This window comes from Arachis stenosperma, chromosome 2 (assembly GCF_014773155.1).
Source record: "Arachis stenosperma cultivar V10309 chromosome 2, arast.V10309.gnm1.PFL2, whole genome shotgun sequence".
Taxonomy (NCBI): Eukaryota; Viridiplantae; Streptophyta; class Magnoliopsida; order Fabales; family Fabaceae; genus Arachis; species Arachis stenosperma.
In genome coordinates, this window is record NC_080378.1 from 77,737,128 (window position 1) to 77,756,996 (window position 19,869).

At 40.0% G+C, this 19,869-nt stretch overlaps 2 non-coding genes across 2 annotated transcripts; both read right to left on the reverse strand.

The window, feature by feature from the left end:
• Positions 1-4,122: 4,122 nt before the first annotated feature.
• On the reverse strand, positions 4,123-4,230 carry LOC130963893 (small nucleolar RNA R71). The gene has a single exon (XR_009080010.1). It is a non-coding gene; the product is annotated as a small nucleolar RNA R71 (small nucleolar RNA).
• Positions 4,231-12,462: 8,232 nt separating this feature from the next.
• On the reverse strand, positions 12,463-12,570 carry LOC130964448 (small nucleolar RNA R71). Its single transcript, XR_009080542.1, has one exon. It is a non-coding gene; the product is annotated as a small nucleolar RNA R71 (small nucleolar RNA).
• Positions 12,571-19,869: the final 7,299 nt, after the last annotated feature.

Below are 19,869 nucleotides of genomic sequence, written 5' to 3' on the forward strand. Positions count from 1 at the left end.
TTAACCCACTTATTCTTATTTTAGCACATTACAAGCCTTAAAGCGGAAAACAATGAATGTCCTTTATTTGGATCTTTGATTGGCTTAGGCTAGTGAGTGTGAGTGTCATCCAAGAGTGGGAAAACTTTGGGACATTGGTTGGGATAAAAGGGTGTTTGTGTTTTGTATTTTTATATTGGGGAATTGGTACATACTCATGTATTGATTAAATGTATAGACCTTATGCATTGATGTTCTTGTGTATAGTTTGAAAGAAAAAGAAAAAAAATGAAAAGAAAAAGAAATAAAAGTGAAAAAGAAAAAAAAGAAAAGAAAAGAAAAAATATATATAGAAAAAGAAAGAAAAAAAGAAGAGCAATTGATGAGCGGATAATTTGTACGCTTTTTGGCATTGTTTTTAGTATGTTTTTGATATGATCTAGTTAGTTTTTAGTATATTTTTATTAGTTTTTAGCTAAAATTCACTTTTCTGGACTTTACTATGAGTTTGTGTGTTTTTCTGTGATTTCAGGTATTTTCTGGCTGAAATTGAGGGACCTGAGCAAAAATCTGATCCAGAGACTGAAAAGGACTGCAGATGCTGTTGGATTCTGACCTCCCTGCACTCGAAGTGGATTTTATGGAGCTACAGAAGCCCAATTGGCGCGCTCTCAACGGCGTTGGAAAGTAGACATCCTGGGCTTTCCAGCAATATATGATAGTCCATACTTTGCCCAAGATTTGATGGCCCAAACCGGCGTTCAAAGTCACCTACAGAAATTCCAGCGTTAAACGCCGGAACTGGCACCTAAATGGGAGTTAAACGCCCAAACTGGCATAAAAGCTGGCGTTTAACTCCAAGAAGAGTCTCTACACGAAAATGCTTCATTGCTCAGCCCAAGCACACACCAAGTGGGCCCGGAAGTGGATTTTTATGTCATTTACTCATCTCTGTAAACCTTAGGCTACTAGTTTCTTATAAATAGGACCTTTTACTATTGTATTTTCATCTTTGGACATCTAGTTCTTAGATCAGATCTTGGTTTTTCTGGTTCCCTCTCTGGGGCCGAAACCAATGATCACTTTTGTTCTTATGTATTTTCAACGGTGGAGTTTCTACACACCATAGATTAAGGTGTGGAGCTCTGCTGTACCTCGAGTATTAATGCAATTACTATTGTTCTTCTATTCAATTCCGCTTGTTCTTTGTCCAAGATATCACTTGTTCTTCAACTTGATGAATGTGATGATCCGTGACACTCATCATCATTCTCACCTATGAACAAGGTGACTGACAACCACTTTTGTTCTACAAGCAACCAAGGCTCTAGTGAATATCTCTTGGATTCTTTAACCGGAATCTTCGTGGTATAGGCGAGAACTGATGGCGGCATTCAAGAGAATCCGGAAGGTCTAACCTTGTCTGTGGTATTCTGAGTAGGATTCAATGATTGAATGACTGTGACGTGCTTCAAACTCCTGAGGGCGGGGCGTTAGTGACAGACGCAAAAGAATCACTGGATTCTATTCCGGCCTGATTGAGAACCGACAGATGGATAGCCGTGCCGTGACAGGGTGCGTTGAACATTTCCAATGAGAGGATGGGAGGTAGCCACTGACAACGGTGAAACCCTTGCATAAGCTTGCCATGGAAAGGAGTAAGAAGGATTGGATGAAGACAGTAGGAAAGCAGAGAGACGGAAGGGAAGGCATCTTCATACGCTTATCTGAAGTTCCTACCAATGAATTACATAAGTATCTCTATCTTTATCTTTTATGTTATTTTCGTTCATCACCATATCCATTTGAGTCTGCCTGACTAAGATTTACAAGGTGACCATAGCTTGCTTCATACCAACAATCTCCGTGGGATCGACCCTTACTCACGTAAGGTATTACTTGGACGACCCAGTGCACTTGCTGGTTAGTTGTGTGAAGTTGTAGTGATCACAATTTCGCGCACCAAGTTTTTGGCGCCGTTGCCGGGGATTGTTCTGTGTATGGACAACTGACGGTTCATCTTGTTGCTTAGATTAGGTATTTTTTTCGAAATTCTTGAAGATGAATTCTAGAGTTTCATGATGATTTGTTGAAATCTGGCTGGCTGAGAAGCCATGTCTAATCTCATTGGACCGAGGTTTCAACTCATCATCACAAGAGCTTGTTGATTTTTATCAATCTTGCTTTTGGAGCAGTGATCTGCTAAGGCTTGGCTGGCCTTTGGCCATGTCTAGTGTTTTGGACCGAAGCTTTCTTTGAAAGCTTGGCTGGCTGTGAAGCCATGTCTAATTCCTGGACCGGAGTCTTAGACTAACATTGCACTGATTCCTAGAATTCTCATTAAGAATTTTGATATCTTTTTCCACTTAATTTTCGAAAAACACAAAAAAATCAAAAAAATCATAAAAAGACCAAAAATATGTTATGTTTCTTGTTGAGACACTGGTCTCATCTTAAGTTTGGTGTCAATTGCATGCATTTATTTCATGTGTCTTAGTGATCTTCAAGTAATTCTTGATGATTTTCATGTTCTAATCTTTGAATTCAATTAACTTGAGTGTTTTATGTGTCTCATATGCATTCCCATTAATGTCAGTAGTATACAAACTGCTAAGTTTGGTGTCTTGCATGCATTGTTATTTCATTCTTGTTGCATTTTGAGTATTAAAAATCCAAAAATATTTTTAATTTGTGTCTTTTCAAGTCAATAATACAAAGAATTGAAGATTCAGAACATGCTGCAGAGGAATTATACAGAAAAAGCTGAGCATTCAAAAATGCCCAGTGAAGAAGACAGACTGGCGTTTAAACGCCAGCCAGGGTACCTGGTTGGGCGTTTAACGCCCAAAAAGGGTGCATTTTGGGCGTTAGACGCCAGAATGTGCACCATTCTGGGCGTTTAACGCCAGGATGGCAAAGGGGGAAGATTTTGTTTTCAAATCAATTTTTTTTCAAGTTTTCAAAGTTTTTCAAAATCAAATCTTTTTCAAATCATATCTTTTCAATCAAATGTTTTCAAAATCAATTTCTTTCCTTTTTCAAAGATACTTACTAACAATTAATGATTTGATTGAACATCTCAAATTTGTTACCTTTTCTGTTGAGAAAGGTTTAATGTTTGAATCATATCTTTTCTTGTTAGGCAAGTCACTAATTTTCAAAATCAAATCTTTTAAAAAAAAAATTTTGTTTTCAAAACATATCTTTTAAAATTTCAAATCAATTTTTTTCAATCATATCTTTTTAATCACATCTTTTTCAAAATAGTTTTCAATCAAATCTTTTTGATTTCTAATTTCAAAATCTTTTTCAAAAAACACTTGATTTCTTTTCCACTTTCAATTTTCGAAAATTATCAATCAATTTTTAAAATGTTTTTAACATCTTTCTAATTAATTTTCGAAAATTCTCTTCCCTCCTTCTCACATCCTTCTATTTATGGAGTACTACTCCTTCTTAATGCACAATTCGAACTTTATCTCATCAAGTTCGAAATTCTTCTACCTTCTTTCTTCTATTTTTCGTTTCCTCTGACACCTTAAGGAATCTCTATACTGTGACATAGAGGATTCCACATCTTCTTGTTCTCTTCTCTTTCATATGAGCAGGAGCAAAGACAAAGGCATTCTTGTTGAAGCTGACCCTGAACCTGAAAGGACCTTGAAGCGAAAGCTAAGAAAAGCTAAGGCTCAACTCTCTGTTGAGGACCTGACCGAATTCTTCAAGGAAGAAGAACCCATGGCAGCCGAAAACAACAACAATGCCAACAATGCAAGGAAGGTGCTGGGTGACTTTACTGCACCTACTCTCTACTTCTATGGGAGAAGCATCTCTATCCCTGCCATTGGAGCAAACAACTTTGAGCTTAAGCCTCAATTAGTTTCTCTAATGCAACAGAATTGCAAATTCCATGGACTTCCAATGGAAGATCCTCATCAGTTTTTAGCTGAGTTCTTGCAAATCTGTGACACAGTCAAGACTAATGGGGTTGACCCTGAGGTCTACAGACTGATGCTATTCCCTTTTGCTGTAAGAGACAGAGCTAGAATATGGTTGGACTCACAACCTAAGGAAAGCCTGGACTCTTGGGAAAAGCTAGTCAATGCCTTCTTGGCAAAGTTCTTTCCACCTCAAAAATGGAGTAAGCTTAGAGTGGAAGTCCAAACCTTCAGACAGAAGGATGGAGAATCCCTCTATGAAGCTTGGGAAAGATACAAACAATTAATCAGAAAATGTCCCTCAGACATGCTTTCTGAATAAAGCATCATAGGTATTTCTATGATGGTCTCTCTGAACTATCCAAGATGTCTTTGGATAGCTCTGCTGGAGGATCTCTTCATCTGAAGAAGACGCCTACAGAAGCTCAAGAGCTGATTGAAATGGTTGCAAATAACCAATTCATGTACACTTCTGAAAGGAATCCTGTGAACAATGGGACTAGTCAGAAGAAAGGAGTTCTTGAGATTGACACTCTGAATGCCATACTGGCTCAGAACAAGATATTGACTCAACAAGTCAATTTGATTTCTCAAAGTCTGTCTGGAATGCAAAATGCACCTGGCAGTACTAAGGAAGCTTCATCTGAGGAAGAAGCTTATGATCCTGAGAACCCTTCAATGGAAGAGGTGAATTACCTAGGAGAACCCTATGGAAACCCTATAATTCTTCATGGAGAAATCACCCAAATTCTCATGGAAGAATCAAGAGAGACCTCAACAAGGTTTCAATAATAATAATGGTGGAAGAAACAGGTTTAGCAATAACAAGCCTTTTCCATCATCTTCTCAGCAACAGACAGAGAGTTCTAAGCAGAATACCTCTGACTTAGCAACAATGGTCTCTGATCTAATCAAAACCACTCAAAGTTTCATGAATGAAACAAGGTCCTCCATTAGAAATTTGGAAGGACAAGTGGGTCAGCTGAGCAAGAAAGTTACTGAACTCCCTCCTAGTACTCTCCCAAGTAATACAGAAGAAAATCCAAAAGGAGAGTGCAAAGCCATAAGCATGGCCGAATATGGAGAGGAAAGAGAGGAGGTGGACGCCACTAAGGAAGACCTCAATGGACGTGCACCAACCTCCTCTGAGTTCCCCAATGAGGAACCATGGGAATCTGAGGCTCAAAATAAGACCATAGAGATTCCATTGGACTTACTTCTGCCTTTCATGAGCTCTGATGAGTATTCTTCCTCTGAAGAGGATGAGTATGTCACTAAAGAGCAAGTTGCTAAATATCTTGGAGCAATCATGAAGCTAAATGACAAGTTATTTGGAAATGAGACTTGGGAAGATGAACCCCCCTTGCTCACCAAAGAACTGGATGACTTGTCTAGGCAGAAATTACCTCAAAAGAGACAAGATCCTGGGAAGTTTTCCATACCTTGTACCATAGGCACCATGACCTTCAAGAAGGCCCTGTGTGACTTAGGGTCAAGTGTGAACCTCATGCCTCTCTCTGTAATGAAGAAGTTAGGGATCTTTGAGGTACAAGCTGCAAGAATCTCATTGGAGATGGCAGACAACTCAAGAAAACAAGCTCATGGACTTGTAGAGAATGTTTTGGTAAAAGTTGAAGACCATTACATCCCTACTGATTTCATAGTCCTAGAGACTGGAAAGTGCATGGATGAATCCATCATCCTTGGCAGACCCTTCCTAGCCACAGCAAAGGCTGTGATTGATGTTGATAGAGGTGAACTGATCATTCAAGTGAATGAAAAATCCTTGGTGTTTAAGGCTCAAGGATATCCCTCTGTCACCATGGAGAAGAAGCATGAAGAGCTTCTCTCAAATCAGAGACAAACAGAGCCCCCACAGTCAAACTCTAAATTTGGTGTTGGGAGGCCACAACCAAACTCTAAGTTTGGTGTTGAACCCCCACATTCAAACTCTAAGTTTGGTGTTGGGAGGTTCCCACATTGCTCTGAGTATCTGTGAGGCTCCATGAGAGCCCTCTGTCAAGCTACTGACATTAAAGAAGCGCTTGTTGGGAGGCAACCTAAGGAAAAGATTCAAATCCTAAGTCTACTAGCCAAATATGACCCTACCTTAACCCTAGCCCCATTACAACCTAAGGAAAAGACCTCATGATAATTGTATGCGTGCATTGAATAATTGTTGATTGTTAGATGAAAAACAAATCTTGGGAAGCATGATTAGGGGAGAATTGAGTGAATCAACCCCAAACACCGAGTGACTAGAGTGCAAACACTTCCGGTGAGGGTTCGATGCTCAATTCCTTGATTCCCGGCTTTCACGAGCGTTCTTCTTGCAAGTCTATTTGAACTTCAATTTTTATATTTGAATTGGTAGGATTCATGAATCGTTATATGATCTTGACCCTACTTGTGCATGTATGACTTGGAGGATTGATTTATTTTTAACCAAGTAGGTACAACCATTTTGCATCTAGTTGCATTCATGTAGATAGGATGCATATAGATAGGTTACATTGAATAAATGTTGATGCCCTTTGCTTTCTCTTGGCTTAAGCATGAGGACATGCTTGGTTTAAGTGTGGGGAGGTTGACAAACCCCAATTTGACGGTTTATCTTGTATTGAATTTAAGGGATTTTATCACCTTTTACCCACATTTATTCAATGAAATAGCATGGTTTTGTATATTCTCCTTTAATTGTGCTTAAGAGTGAAAACATGCTTTTTAGGTCTTAAAATAGCTAAATTTAATTCTCCTTGATTCCATTAGATGCCTTGATATGTTTGCTAAGTGATTTCAGATTTAGAAGGCAAAGATTGGATCAAGGGAATGAAGAAAGAAGCATGAAAAGTTGGAGAACTCATGAAGAAATGAAAGAACCGGAAAGCTGTCAAACCGACCTCTTCGCACTTAAACAACCATAACTTGAGCTACAGAGGTCCAAATAATGCGGTTCTAGTTGGGTTAGAAAGCTAACATCCGGGGCTTCGAAACGATATAAGATTTGCCATAGTTGCCACACATATGGTGGCGCGCACGTGCATAGTACACGCACGCGCCGTTGCTGCCACCTAGTCCACTTAAAGCAAAACGTGGCCAGCGATTTTAGAAGCCTTGTGGGCCCAATCCAACTCATTTCTGATGCTATTTAAGCCAAGGATTGAAGAGGAATCAACTGAACTTTTAACCATTAGTTTAGTTTAGTAGTTAGAGTTAGTTTCTAGAGAGAGAAGCTCTCACTTCTCTCTAGAATTAGGATTAGGATTATGATTAGTTCTTAGATCTAGGTTTTAATCTTTGCTTTCTTCTACTTCTACATTTCAATTCTTTGTTGTTAGATTCATCTTCTTCTACTCTTTTGTTGTAATTTCTTTTATGTTGTTCTTACATTTTGTTGTAGATCTAGTATTGTTCCTTCTACATTCTTCCAATTCAATAAGAGGTAATTCATGTAGATCTTGTTTCCTTTAATTGTTGTTGTTAATTCTTTACATTTGATTGTTGTTAGATTTCATTCTTGTTGTCAATTTACTATGCTTTCCTTTTATGCCTTCCAAGTGTTTGATGAAATGCTTGGTTGGATTTTAGAGTAGAATTTTATACTCTTGGCTTGGAAAGGTAACTTAGGACCTCTTGAGTTACTAATGTCCAAGTGATTGATGATTGGGAGCCATTGACTCTAGTTCTCACTAATTGAATTAGTGGAGAGTTAGGACTTATGGACTAGGATTGATATAGCTCATTTGACTTTCCTTTACTACTAGTTAGAGGATGATTTAATGAGATTAATCCTTGCCAATTCTCATATTGTGGTTAGTGATTAGGATAGAGATCCTTGACCACCAACCCTTGCCAAGACCTTTTTAGCCATTAGTTTACTTTCTTGCCATTTATCTTTCATGTTTCATATCAAAACCCCAAAATAACTCACAACCAATAACAAGACACTTTATTGTAATTCCTAGGGAGAACGACCCGAGGTTTGGGCAATTTATAGCTTTTAGGCATTTTCTTGTTCAAAAAAAAAGGGGAGGGTGGACGCGCGCGCACGCGTCCCTGTGCGGATGCAACATCGCCCACATACCCGAGAGTTGGGCCTCTCTTGGGCAAACATTATGCCCTGAGCCCAACTCGATTTGCGCGGACGCGCACCTACCGCGTGCGCGCCTGTATGTCAATAATGGACAAGACGCGAGCGCACGCATCGCGCTAGCGCGCCATATCACAATTCGTCAATGTACGCGTACGCGCACTTGCCGCGCACGCGTCCTTGCGTGCTGCCACCAATCTAGGCCACGAACCCGAGAGTTGGGCGTGCCTCAAGCAGATTCTAAGCCTCAGGCCCAATCTCATGTACGCGTGCGCGCACCGTACGCGCACGCGCCCCTGCCTAATATGCCATCCCACGCGCAAGAGCTTCTCTCTCTAGAAACTAACTCTAGCTACTAAACTAAACTAATGGTTAAAAGTTCAGTTGATTCTTCTTCAATCCTTGGCTTAAATATCATCAGAAATGAGTTGGATTGGGCCCACAAGGCTTCTAAAATCGCTGGCCACGTTTTGCTTTAAGTGGACTAGGTGGCAGCAACGGCGCGTGCACGTACTATGCGCGTGAGCGCCACCATACGTGTGGCAATGATGAGCGGATAATTTGTACACTTTTTGGCATTGTTTTTAGTATGTTTTTAGTATGATCTAGTTAGTTTTTAGTATATTTTTATTAGTTTTTAGTTAAAATTCACTTTTCTGGACTTTACTATGAGTTTGTGTGTTTTTCTGTGATTTCAGGTATTTTCTGGCTGAAATTGAGGGACCTGAGCAAAAATCTGATTCAGAGACCAAAAAGAACTGCAGATGCTGTTGGATTCTGACCTTCCTGCACTCAAAGTGGATTTTCTGGAGCTACAGAAGCCCAATTGGCGCGCTCTCAACGGCGTTGGAAAGTAGACATCCTGGGCTTTCCAGCAATATATGATAGTCCATACTTTGCCCAAGATTTGATGGCCCAAATCGGCGCTCAAAGTCACCTACAGAAATTCCAGCGTTAAACGCCGGAACTGGCATAAAATTTGGAGTTAAACGCCCAAACTGGCATGAAAGCTGGCGTTTAACTCCAGAAAAGGTCTCTACACGAAATTCCTTCATTGCTCAGCCCAAGCACACACCAAGTGGGCCCGGAAGTGTATTTTTATGTCATTTACTCATTTCTGTATACCTTAGGCTACTAGTTTTCTATAAGTAGGACCTTGTACTATTGTATTTGACATCTGGGTAGCTATCTTTGAGTTTTATGCTATCTTAGATCATTGGGAGGCTGGCCATTCGGCCATGCCTAGACCTTATGCTTATGTATTTTCAACGGTGGAGTTTCTACACACCATAGATTAAGGTGTGGAGCTCTGCTGTACCTCGAGTATTAATGCAATTACTATTGTTCTTCTATTCAATTCCGCTTGTTCTTTGTCCAAGATATCACTTGTTCTTCAACATGATGAAGGTGATGATTGACGCCCATCACCATTCTCACTCATGAACAAGGTGACTGACAACCACTCTTGTTCTACAAGCATTTGAGGCTTAGTGAATATCTCTTGGATTCCTGATTGCACGATGCATGGTTGATCGCCTGACAACCGAGTGCTCGCCTGACAAACGAGCCAACCATTCCGTGAGATCAGAGTCTTCATGGTATAGGCGAGAACTGATGGCAGCATTCAAGAGAATCCGGAAGGTCTAACCTTGTCTGTGGTATTCTGAGTAGGATTCAATGACTGAATGACTGTGACGTGCTTCAAACTCCTGAGGGCGGGGCGTTAGTGACAGACGCAAAAGAATCACTGGATTCTATTCCGGCCTGATTGAGAACCGACAGATGAATTCCGCTATGCTGTGACCAGAGCATATGCAATCGTTTTCAATGAGAGGATGGGAGGTAGCCACTGACAATGGTGAAACCCTACACAAGCTTGCCATGGAAAGGAGTAAGAAGGATTGGATGAAGGCAGTAGGAAAGCAGAGAGACGGAAGGGAAGGCATCTTCATGCGCTTATCTGAAGTTCCTACCAATGAATTACATAAGTATCACTATCTTTATCTTTGTGTTATTTTCGTTCATCATCATATACATTTGAGTTTGCCTGACTAAGATTTACAAGATGACCATAGCTTGCTTCAATACTAACAATCTCCGTGGGATCGACCCTTACTCGCGTAAGGTTTATTACTTGGACGACCCAGTGCACTTGTTGGTTAGTTGTGCGAAGTTGTGTAATGCCATGGAATTGAACTACCAAGTTTTTGGAGTTCATGACCGGGGATTATGAGAGTTGTGAAAAAGTATTGTTCACAATTTCGCGCACCAAGTTTTTGGCGCCGTTGCCGGGGATTGTTCTAGTTTGGACAACTGACGGTTCATCTTGTTGCTTAGATTAGGTATTTATTTTTTTTCGAAATTCTTGAAGATGAATTCTAGAGTTTCATGATGATTTGTTGAAATCTGGCTGGCTGAGAAGCCATGTCTAATCTCATTGGACCGAGGTTTCAACTTATCATCACAAGAGCTAGTTGATTTTCATCAATCTTGCTTTTGGAGCAGTGATTTGCTAAGGCTTGGCTGGCCTTTGGTCATGTCTAGTGTTTTGGACCGAAGCTTTCTTTGAAAGCTTGGCTGGCTGTGAAGTCATGTCTAATTCCTGGACCGGAGTCTTAGACTAGCATTGCACTGATTCCTGGAATTCTCATTAAGAATTTTGATATCTTTTCCCACTTAATTTTCGAAAAATCCAAAAAAATTACAAAATCATAAAAACCAAAAATATTTGATGTTTCTTGCTTAAGTCTAGTGTCTCATCTTAAGTTTGGTGTCAATTGCATGCATTCATTCATGTGTATTAAGGATCTTCAAGTACTTCTTGATGATTTCTTACTCTGATCTTTGAATTCTTTTGGCTTGAGTGTTTATGTGTCTCATATAGTGTCAGTAGTATACAAACTGCTAAGTTTGGTGTCTTGCATTCATTGTTATTTCATTCTTGTTGCATTTTGATTATTAAAAAATCCAAAAATATTTTTAATTTGTGTCTTTTCAAGTCAATGATACAAAGAATTGAAGATTCAGAACATACTGCAGAGGAATTATACAGAAAAAGCTGAGCATTCAAAAATGCCCAGTGAAGAAGACAGACTGGCGTTTAAACGCCAGCCAAGGTACCTGGTTGGGCGTTTAACGCCCAAAGAGGTAGCATTTTGGGCGTTAAACGCCAGAATGTATACCATTCTGGGCGTTTAACGCCAGGATGGTGCTAGGGGGAAGATTTTGTTTTCAAAATCAATTTTTTTTCAAGTTTTCAAAGTTTTTCAAAATCAAATCTTTTTCAAATCATATCTTTTCAATCAAATGTTTTAAAATCAATTTCTTTCCTTTTTCAAAGATACTTCCTAACAATTAATGATTTGATTGAACATCTCAAATTTGTTACCTTTTCTGTTGAGAAAGGTTTAATGTTTGAATCATATCTTTTCTTGTTAGGCAAGTCACTAATTTTCAAAATCAAATCTTTTAAAATTGTTTTTCAAAATATATCTTTTTAAAATGGTTTTCAAATCATATCTTCTCAATCACATTTTTTAAAACCAATCATATCTTCTCAAACCACATCTTTTTCAAAATAGTTTTCAATCAAATCTTTTTAACTTCTAAATTCAAAATCTTTTTCAAAAATCACTTGATTTCTTTTCCACCTTGAATTTTCGAAAATTATCAATCAATTTTTAAAATGTTTTTGACATCTTTTTAATTAATTTTCGAAAATCCTCTTCCCTCCTTCTCACATCCTTCTATTTATGGAGTACTACTCCTTTTTAATGCACAATTCGAACTCTATCTCATCAAGTTTGAATTCTTCTACCTTCTTTCTTCTATTTTTCTTTTCCTCTGACACTTCAAGGAATCTCTATACTGTGACATAGAGGATTCCACATTTTTTTTTCTCTTCTCTTTCTTATGAGCAGGAAAAAGGACAAAGGCATTCTTGTTGAAGCTGACCCTGAACCTGAGAGAACCTTGAAGCGAAAGCTAAGAGAAGCCAAGGCACAACTCTCTTTAGAGGACCTGACCGAATTCTTCAAGAAAGAAGAACCCATGGCAGCCGAAAACAACAACAATGCCAACAATGCAAGGAAGGTGCTGGGTGACTTCACTGCACCTACTCCTGATTTCTATGGGAGAAGCATCTCTATCCCTGCCATTGGAGCAAACAACTTTGAGCTTAAGCCTCAATTAGTTTCTCTAATGCAACAGAATTGCAAGTTCCATGGACTTCCAATGGAAGATCCTCATCAGTTTTTAGCTGAGTTCTTGCAAATCTGTGACACAGTCAAGACTAATGGGGTTGACCCTGAGGTCTACAGACTGATGCTATTCCCTTTTGCTGTAAGAGACAGAGCTAGAATATGGTTGGACTCACAACCTAAGGAAAGCCTGGACTCTTGGGAAAAGCTAGTCAATGCCTTCTTGGCAAAGTTCTTTCCACCTCAAAGATGGAGTAAGCTTAGAGTGGAAGTCCAAACCTTCAGACAGAAGGATGGAGAATCCCTCTATGAAGCTTGGGAAAGATACAAACAATTAATCAGAAGATGTCCCTCAGACATGCTTTCTGAATGGAGCATCATAGGTATTTTCTATGATGGTCTCTCTGAACTATCCAAGATGTCTTTGGATAGCTCTGCTGGAGGATCTCTTCATCTGAAGAAGACGCCTACAGAGGCTCAGGAACTAATTGAAATGGTTGCAAATAACCAATTCATGTACACTTCTGAAAGGAATCCTGTGAACAATGGGACTAGTCAGAAGAAAGGAGTTCTTGAGATTGACACTCTGAATGCCATACTGGCTCAGAACAAGATATTGACTCAACAAGTCAATTTGATTTCTCAAAGTCTGTCTGGAATGCAAAATGCACCTGGCAGTACTAAGGAAGCTTCATCTGAGGAAGAAGCTTATGATCCTGAGAATCCTTCAATGGAAGAGGTGAATTACCTAGGAGAACCCTATGGAAACACTTATAATTCTTCATGGAGAAATCATCCAAATTTCTCATGGAAGAATCAAGAGAGACCTCAACAAGGTTTCAATAACAATAATGGTGGAAGAAACATGTTTAGCAATGGCAAGCCTTTTCCATCATCTTCTCAGCAACAGACAGAGAGTTCTAAGCAGAGTACTTCTGACTTAGCAACAATGGTCTCTGATCTAATAAAAACCACTCAAAGTTTCATGAATGAAACAAGGTCCTCCATCAGAAATTTGGAAGGACAAGTGGGACAGCTGAGCAAGAAAATTACTGAACTCCCTCCTAGTACTCTCCCAAGTAATACAGAAGAAAATCCAAAAGGAGAGTGCAAAGCCAAAACCATGGCCGAATATGGAGAGGAAAGAGAGGAGGTGGACGCCACTGAGGAAGACCTCAATGGGCGTGCACCAATCTCCTCTGAGTTCCCCAATGAGGAACCATGGGAATCTGAGGCTCAAAATGAGACCATAGAGATTCCATTTGACTTACTTCTGCCTTTCCTGAGCTCTGATGAGTATTCTTCCTCTGAAGAGGATGAGTATGTCACTAAAGAGCAAGTTGCTAAATATCTTGGAGCAATCATGAAGCTAAATGACAAGTTATTTGGAAATGAGACTTGGGAAGATGAACTTCCCTTGCTCACCAAAGAACTGGATGACTTGTCTAGGCAGAAATTACCTCAAAAGAGGCAGGATTCTGGGAAGTTTTCTATACCTTGTACCATAGGCACCACGACCTTCAAGAAGGCCTTGTGTGACTTAGGGTCAAGTATAAACCTCATGCCCCTCTCTGTAATGGAGAAATTAGGGATCTTTGAGGTGCAAGCTGCAAAAATCTCACTAGAGATGGCAGACAACTCAAGAAAACAAGCCTATGGACTTGTAGAGGATGTTCTGGTAAAAGTTGAAGACCATTACATCCCTACTGATTTCGTAGTCCTAGAGACTGGGGAGTGCATGGATGAATCCATCATCCTTGGCAGACCCTTCCTAGCCACAGCAAAGGCTGTGATTGATGTTGATAGAGGAGAGTTGATCATTCAAGTGAATGAAGAATCCTTGGTGTTTAAGGCCCAAGGACATCCCTCTATCATCATGGAGAGGAAGCATGAAGAGCTTCTCTCAAAACAGAGCCAAGCAGAGCCCCCACAGTCAAACTCTAAGTTTGGTGTTGGGAGGCCACAACCAAACTCTAAGTTTGGTGTTGAACCCCCACATTCAAACTCTAAGTTTGGTGTTGGGAGGTTCCAACACGGTTCTGAGTATTTCTGAGGCTCCATGAGAGTCCTCTGTCAAGCTAATGACATTAAAGAAGCGCTTGTTGGGAGACAACCCAATGTTTTATAATTAACTATTTTCTTTTGTTATTTTATCTTTTTTGTAGGTTGATGATCATAAGAAGTCACAAAAACAATGAAAAAAGCAAAAACAGAATGAAAAACAGGAAGAAAAATAGCACACCCTGGAGGAAGATGCTGCTGGCGTTTAAACGCCAGTAAGCCTAGCTGTTGGGCGTTTAACGCCCAGTCTGGCACCATTCTGGGCGTTTAACGCCAGAAAGGGGCACCAGACTGGCGTTAAACGCCAGAAAAGGGCTAGAACTTGGCGTTAAACGCCAGGAATGGGCACCAGCCCGGCGTTTAACGCCAGAAATGGCTCAAAACGTGAATTTTGATGCCATTTGGTGCAGGGATGACTTTTCCTTGACACCACAGGATCTGTGGACCCCACAGGACCCCACCACCACTCTCTCTCTTCTTCCTCCATTCACCAATCACCTCAACACCTCTTCCCCAAAAAACCCTTCACCTATCAAATCCCATCTTTCTCTTCACCACTCACATCCATCCTTCATAAATCCCCACCAACCTCACCCTTCAAATTCAAACCACTTTCCCTCCCAAACCCACCCATAATGGCCGAACACACCACCATCTCCCTCTTCTTCATTTCTTCTTCTTCTACTCTCTTCTTTCTTCTTTTGCTCGAGGATGAGCAAACATTTTAAGTTTGGTGTGGTAAAAGCGTTGCTTTTTCGTTTTTCCATAACCATTATGGCATCCAAGGCCGGAGAAACCTCTAGAAAGAGGAAAGGGAAGGCAAAAGCTTCCACCTCCGAGTCATGGGAGATGGATAGATTCCTCTCAAGGGTGCATCAAGTCCACTTCTATAAAGTTGTGGCCTTGAAGAAGGTGATCCCCGAGGTCCCCTTTTCACTCAAAAAGGGTGAATACCCGGAGATCCGACATGAGATCCGAAGAAGAGGTTGGGAAGTTCTTACCAACCCCATTCAACAAGTCGGAATCTTGATGGTTCAAGAGTTCTATGCCAATGCATGGATCACCAAGAACCATGACCAAAGTGTGAACCCGAATCCAAAGAATTATCTCACTATGGTTCGGGGGAAATACTTGGATTTTAGTCCGGAGAGTGTAAGGGTGGCGTTCAACTTGCCTATGATGCAAGGAGATGAGCATCCTTATACAAGAAGGGTCAACTTTGATCAAAGGTTGGACCAAGTCCTCACAATCATATGTGAAGAGGGCGCACAATGGAAGCAAGATTCAAAAGGAAAGCCGGTTCAATTGAGAAGGCATGACCTCAAGCCCGTGGCTAGAGGATGGTTAGAGTTCATACAACGCTCAATCATTCCCACTAGCAACCGGTCCGAAGTTACCATAGACCGGGCTATCATGATCCATAGCATCATGATTGGAGAAGAAGTGGAAGTTCATGAGGTCATAGCCCAAGAACTCTACAAGGTGGCGGATAAGTCCTCTACCTTAGCAAGGTTAGCCTTTCCTCACCTCATTTGTCACCTCTGTTACTCAGTTGGAGTTGACATAGAAGGAGACACCCCCATTGATGAGGATAAGCCCATTACCAAGAAAAGGATGGAGCACACAAGAGACCCCTCTCATCATGAGATCCCTGAGATACCTCAAGGGATGCACCTTCCTCCACAAAACTATTGGGAGCAACTAAACACCTCCCTAGGAGAGTTGAGTTCCAACATGGGACAACTAAGGGTGGAGCATCAAGAACACTCCATCATCCTTCATGAAATTAGAGAAGACCAAAGAATCATGAGGGAGGAGCAACAAAGACAAGGAAGAGACATTGAGGAGCTTAAGCACTCCATAGGATCTTCAAGAGCAAGAAAGAGCCGCCATCATTAAGGTGGACCCGTTCTTTGATTTCCTTGTTATTTGTTCTTCTGTTTTTCGAATTTTTTATGCTTATGTTTATCCATGTTTGTGTCTTGTGATCATTAGTGTCTTAGTGTCTATGCCTTAAAGTTATGAATGTCCTATGAATCCATCACCTTTCTTGAATAAAAACGTGCTTAATTGATAAAAGAAAGAATTGCATGAATTTTGAATTTTATAACAGTTTAATTATTTTGATGTGGTGGCAACACTTTTGTTCTCTGAATGTATGCTTGAACAGTGCATATGTCTTTTGAATTTGTGGTTCATGAATGTTGGCTCTTGAAAGAATGATGAAAAAGGAGACATGTTACTGAGGATCTGAAAAATCATAAAAAAAATGATTCTTGAAGCAAGAAAAAGCAGTGAATACAAAAAAAAAGAGAAAGAAGCAAATGGAAAAAAAAAAGAAAAAAAAACCGAAAGAAAAAAAAAAGAGAGAAAAGAAAGAAAAAGAAAGAAATAAAGTTGTGATCCAAGGCAATAAGAGTGTGCTTAAGAACCCTGGACACCTCTAATTGGGGACTTTAGCAAAGCTGAGTCACAATCTGAAAAGGTTCACCCAATTATGTGTCTGTGGCATGTATGTATCCGGTGGTAATACTGGAAGACAGAGTGCTTTGGGCCACGGCCAAGACTCATAAAGTAGCTGTGTTCAAGAATCATCATACTTAACTAGGAGAATCAATAACACTATCTGGATTCTGAGTTCCTAAAGAAGCCAATCATTCTGAGTTGCAAAGGATAGAGTGAGATGCCAAAACTGTTCAGAGGCAAAAAGCTAAAAGCCCCGCTCATCTAATTAATACTGATCTTCATAGATGTTTTTGAAATTCATTGCATATTCTCTTCTTTTTATCTTATTTGATTTTCAGTTGCTTGGGGACAAGCAACAATTTAAGTTTGGTGTTGTGATGAGCGGATAATTTGTACACTTTTTGGCATTGTTTTTAGTATGTTTTTAGTATGATCTAGTTAGTTTTTAGTATATTTTTATTAGTTTTTAGTTAAAATTCACTTTTCTGGACTTTACTATGAGTTTGTGTGTTTTTCTGTGATTTCAGGTATTTTCTGGCTGAAATTGAGGGACCTGAGCAAAAATCTGATTCAGAGACCAAAAAGGACTGCAGATGCTGTTGGATTCTGACCTCCCTGCACTCAAAGTGGATTTTCTGGAGCTACAGAAGCCCAATTGGCGCGCTCTCAATGGCGTTGGAAAGTAGACATCCTGGGCTTTCCAGCAATATATGATAGTCCATACTTTGCCCAAGATTTGATGGCCCAAACCGGCGCTCAAAGTCACCTACAGAAATTCCAGCGTTAAACGCCGGAACTGGCATAAAATTTGGAGTTAAACGCCCAAACTGGCATGAAAGTTGGCGTTTAACTCCAGAAAAGGTCTCTACACAAAATTCCTTCATTGCTCAGCCCAAGCACACACCAAGTGGGCCCGGAAGTGGATTTTTATGTCATTTACTCATTTCTGTACACCTTAGGCTACTAGTTTTCTATAAGTAGGACCTTGTACTATTGTATTTGACATCTGGGTAGCTATCTTTGAGTTTTATGCTATCTTAGATCATTGGGAGGCTGGCCATTCGGCCATGCCTAGACCTTATGCTTATGTATTTTCAACGGTGGAGTTTCTACACACCATAGATTAAGGTGTGGAGCTCTGTTGTACCTCGAGTATTAATGCAATTACTATTGTTCTTCTATTCAATTCCGCTTGTTCTTTGTCCAAGATATCACTTGTTCTTCAACATGATGAAGGTGATGATTGACGCCCATCACCATTCTCACTCATGAACAAGGTGACTGACAACCACTCTTGTTCTACAAGCATCTGAGGCTTAGTGAATATCTCTTGGATTCCTGATTGCACGATGCATGGTTGATCGCCTGACAACCGAGTGCTCGCCTGACAAACGAGCCAACCATTCCGTGAGATCAGAGTCTTCGTGGTATAGGCGAGAACTGATGGCAGCATTCAAGAGAATCCGGAAGGTCTAACCTTGTCTGTGGTATTCTGAGTAGGATTCAATGACTGAATGACTGTGACGTGCTTCAAACTCCTGAGGGCGGGGCGTTAGTGACAGACGCAAAAGAATCACTGGATTCTATTCCGGCCTGATTGAGAACCGACAGATGAATTCCGCTATGCTGTGACCAGAGCATATGCAATCGTTTTCAATGAGAGGATGGGAGGTAGCCACTGACAATGGTGAAACCCTACACAAGCTTGCCATGGAAAGGAGTAAGAAGGATTGGATGAAGGCAGTAGGAAAGCAGAGAGACGGAAGGGAAGGCATCTTCATGCGCTTATCTGAAGTTCCTACCAATGAATTACATAAGTATCACTATCTTTATCTTTGTGTTATTTTCGTTCATCATCATATACATTTGAGTTTGCCTGACTAAGATTTACAAGATGACCATAGCTTGCTTCAATACTAACAATCTCCGTGGGATCGACCCTTACTCGCGTAAGGTTTATTACTTGGACGACCCAGTGCACTTGCTGGTTAGTTGTGCGAAGTTGTGTAATGCCATGGAATTGAACTACCAAGTTTTTGGAGTTCATGACCGGGGATTATGAGAGTTGTGAAAAAGTATTGTTCACAATTTCGCGCACCAGGCAACTATGGCAAATCTTATATCGTTTCGAAGCCCCGGATGTTAGCTTTCTAACCCAACTGAAACCGCATCATTTGGACCTCTGTAGCTCAAGTTATGGTCATTTAAGTGGAAAGAGGTCGGCTTGACAGCTTTCCGGTTCTTTCATTTCTTCATGAGTTCTCCAACTTTTCATGCTTCTTTCTTCATTCCCTTGATCCAATCTTTGCCTTCTAAATCTGAAACCACTTAGCGAACATATCAAGGCATCTAATGGAATCAAGGAAAATTAAATTTAGCTATTTTAAGACCTAAAAAGCATGTTTTCACTCTTAAGCACAATTAAAGGAGAATATACAAAACCATGCTATTTCATTGAATAAATGTGGGTAAAAGTTGATAAAATCCCCTAAATTCAATACAAGATAAACCGTCAAATTTGGGTTTGTCAGCAAGCAACACATATGCGTGGATGACGCGTACCCGTGACCAGGAATTCGTTCAGCGACGCGTACGCATGACGAGCGTAACATTCCTTAGTTACGAGAAAATGCTGAAGGCGATTTCTGGGCTTTTTTGGCCCAATTTCAAGCCCGAAAATGAAGATTAAAGGCTGCATAGTGGGACGAATGAGGGGGATCATCATTCAATCACTTTTGATTTATTCACACTTTAGGTTTCAGATGTAAGTTTCTAGAGATAGGCTCTCTCATATCTCTAGGTTTTAGGGTTTTTAGTCTTATTTCTTCTTAGATTCAGATTTTCACCTTGCCTTAATTTAGTTTTCTTTTACTCTTATTTGTTCTAATATCTTACTTCTTTTTGTTTATTTGTTATTGCTTCCATTTGTTTACTTTATTGTTGATGCACTCTTGCTCCCTCTGATTGAGATTAATGCAATTTATATTTTTATGTTATTGTTCTTTCTTTAATTATTAGTTATTGTTGTCTTGCAATTGGGTATCTTAGATTTTACTATCTCTTATTAATTCTCTATGCTTTTATTTTGTGCCTTCTAAGTATTTGATAAAATGCTTTGGTGGATTTTAAATTAAAT